The sequence below is a fragment of the Myotis davidii genome, unplaced genomic scaffold (assembly GCF_000327345.1).
Source record: "Myotis davidii unplaced genomic scaffold, ASM32734v1 scaffold2584, whole genome shotgun sequence".
In the NCBI taxonomy this organism is placed as follows: domain Eukaryota; kingdom Metazoa; phylum Chordata; class Mammalia; order Chiroptera; family Vespertilionidae; genus Myotis; species Myotis davidii.
The window spans coordinates 44,936-48,564 of NW_006295103.1; the positions used below are offsets into that span (position 1 = coordinate 44,936).

General features: G+C 51.8%; 1 protein-coding gene across 1 annotated transcript in view; it reads left to right on the plus strand.

The window, feature by feature from the left end:
- LOC102774591 (ADAMTS-like protein 3) overlaps window positions 1-3,629 on the plus strand; it is a 42,769-nt gene that overhangs the window by 2,451 nt on the left and 36,689 nt on the right. The gene's annotated exons all lie outside the window — the stretch shown is intronic.

Below are 3,629 nucleotides of genomic sequence, written 5' to 3' on the forward strand. Positions count from 1 at the left end.
GAGACATCGATGAGAGAGGAACATCAATCAGCTGCCTCCTGCACACCCCCCACTGGGGATGGATGCCCGCAACCAAGGCACATGCCCTTGACCTGGAATCGAACCCGGGACCCTTTGGTCCGCAGGCCGACGCTCTATCCACTGAGCCACACAAGGCAGGGCTATTTTTATTCTTGAAAACACATATTCTCAGTTTTCTAAGACACTCGTGTTTGAGTCAATATACCATCAAATCCATGTAATAAATTACTAGTGCTGTAAACTCCAGGGCAATTTCGTTCGTGTGTGTAATGTTCCCTCATGTGGCGTCAACATGTGTGTCCTACGTATTCATAAAGTTATGGCTTCCAACAAGCTTCAGCCGCAGGGTGCGATGAGCGTTGTAATGGACGGAGGGGACCTCATTGCGAAACGATGTTCTCGAATGTTCCCGGACCCCTGACGGCCGTTAGCTCTTGCCTGTAACAATGAGAGTGAAGTGTAAAAACTTGGAAGGGATATGTCCACAGCTCTGTGTCCTGGAGCCAAAGGAAACTTCCAGAATCTGCTGGCAGGTTCCTGCTTGGGGAATTAGGGCTCCGGGGTGAGTCCCAACTGTGAAGTAACTTGCATTTCGTCTCATGCCTGATTCATCAAGGGGTCACTAGTTTTCTTTTCTTTTCTTTTCCTTTTTTTTTTGTTATTGTTGTTAATCCTCACCCGAGGATATATATTTTTAAAATATGTTTCTATTGATTTCAGAGAGGAAGGGAGAGGGAGAGCGAGAGAAACATAAATGATGAGAGAGAATCATGGATCGGCTGCCTCCTCCACGCCCCCGCACTGGGAGTGAGCCCGAAACCTGGGCCTGTGCCCTTGGCCGGAATCGAACCCGGGCCCCTTCCGTCCGCAGACCGACGCTCTATCCATTGAGCCACACCAGTCAGGGCCCGAGGATATTTTTCCATTGATTTTCAGAGAGAGTGGAAGGGAGAGAGAGAGAGAGGCAGAAACATCAATGAGAGAGACACACATGGATAGGTCGCCTCCTGCATGCACATCGACCAGGGCCGGGGAACCTGCAGCCCAGGTCCATGCCCTTGACCGGAATCGAACCCCGGACCCTCCAGTCTGCAGGCCAGTGCTCTACCCACTGAGCCACACCAGCCAGGGCAGTCATTCGTTTTCATACTAAATGGTACCCCACGCAGGCCACGCCAGTGGAGGCCTGCCAGTGGGCTTTGCCTGGGTGGGGTCGCACCAAGGGAGGTGGGATGCTCAACATGCCAACCAGATGGTGGGTTCAAAAAATCCTTACACCCCGGCCAGTCTGGCTCAGTGGATAGAGCGTCAGCCTGTGGACCCAAGGGCCCCAGGGTTGATTCCTGTCAAGGACACATGCCCGGGTGGCAGGCTCCTCCCCGTCCCAGGCCCTTGTCAGGGCGGCGCATGCAGGAGGCCAACCCATCCATGTGTCTCTCTCACATCAATGTTTCTCTCTCTGTGTCTCTCCCCCTCCCTTCCACTATCTCTAAAAATCATTGGGAACATATCCTCAGGTGAGGATGAACAAATCTATACTAATAAAAGAGTAATATGCTAATTAGACCGGACATCTTCCGGACAAAGCCATGGTGACAGGGGCCGAGGAAGAGGCACTTAGGGGCGATTAAGCAGGTTGGGGAGGGCAGTTAGGGGCGATCAGGCCAGCAGGGGAGAGCAGTTGGGGGCGATCAGGCCAGCAGAGGAGGGCAGTTGGGGGCAACCAGGGCAGCAGGGAGGTCAGTGGGGGGACCTGTGGACCCAAGGGCCCCAGGTTTGATTCCTGTCAAGGACACATGCCCGGGTTGCAGGCTCCTCCCCGACCCAGGCCCTTGTCAGGGCGGCGCATGCAGGAGGCCAACCCATCCATGTGTCTCTCTCACATCAATGTTCTCTCTCTGTCTCTCTCGGACAATCAGGTCAACAGGGGAGTGGTTAGGAGCAGACAGGCGAGCAGTTAGGAGCCAGCGGTCCCGGATTGGAGAGGACGCAGGCCGGGCTGAGGGACACCTCCCCACCCATGCATGAATTTCGTGCACCGGGCCTCTAGTAAATAAATAAACAATGCCACTCTTCGTAACTGTCAACAGCTTTTTGGTGTCCCCGTATTTAGATGGATTCCCATGTTCCCTCGAACGCTCAGAGCCTCTGACATCTTCCTGGCCCATGAAATGAAAACGGAAAGGTTCTTAGGGCTAAGAAGTCAGCAAGCGTTAGGCTCTCCCTCCCCGAATCCATCAGCAGCTTTCGGCAATCAGGGCTTTCCCAAACACGGACAGAGCGCTTCGAGTTTCCCTCGCAGCCCGGCCCGCGTGGCTCCGTGGTTGAGCCTCGACCTAGGAACCAGGAGGTCACGGTTCAATTCCCAGTCAGGGCACTCGGACGTGCAGGAGGCAGCCCATCCATGATTCTCTCTCATCATTGATGTGTCTGAATTCCTTCTTGGATGGAGGAGGTTGGCTGTTAACCTGTTTTCCAGGAATAAATTTTTTTAAATATATTTTATTGATTTTTTACAGAGAGGAAGGGAGAAGGTTAGAGAGTTAGAAACATCAGTGAGAGAGAAACAGATCAGCTGCCTCCTGCACACTCCCTACTGGGGATGTGCCCGCAACCAAGGTACATGCCCTTGACCGGAATCGAACCCGGGACCCTTCAGTCCGAAGGCCGACGCTCTATCCACTGAGCAACCCGGCTAGGAACAAAATTAATATCAGTATCAAATTATATCTACCTGGTATGATCTTGCATCTGCTATATACAGCAATACTTAAAAATAACCACCTATCCAAAAAAGATAACATTTAACAGCAACCAAAACAGTGGAAAAAATAGACTTTATAGACAAAACTAGAGGCCCAATGCATGAAATTTGTGCAAGGGACTCTGCCCTCACCGCCCTGGCTTTGTCCAGAAGGTCATCTGGAAGGACATCCGGAAGGTCGTTCGGCTGTTGAGTCTAATTAGCATATTAGCTCTTTATTATGTAGGATTACAGGGAATCCAGATATGGGCATTCACGGATAGAAACTCAAAAAAAGACGTAAGTAGCTCGGTCTGTGTCCCTTGGTGGTTGAGTGTCGACCTCTGAACCAGGAGGTCAGGGTTCGATTCCCGGTCAGGGCACAGGCCCGGGGAGTGGGCTCCATCCCCAGTGTGGGGCGTGCAGGAGGCGGCCAGTCCATGATTCTCTCTCATCATGGATGTATCTCTCTCTCTCTCTCTCTCTCCCTTCCTCTCTGACATCAATAAAAAATATTTTTTTAAAAGAAATATGTCATGTACAGCAAAGGCTCCATAACATGCCAGGCATGTACCCTCCTTAGAAAAAAAACCAGATAACATGTCACCAACCAGGACGTCAAAGCTCACCGTGAAGAACTGTGACCATCGTGCTGATGGGAGGAGGGTGTGGAGTCCTCAGGCAACTCGGCTCAGTTCCTGGGTGGGGAAGGGAGAGAAATTCGCTTGTAGGAACATCCCATACAAATGCCTTTGCTCCTGGCTTTTCCTTCATTTTCACAGGAAAAATACATACAGGTCCTGACCGGTGTGGCTCAGTGGATAGAGCGTCGGCCTGCGGACTGAAGGGTCCCGGGTTCGATTCC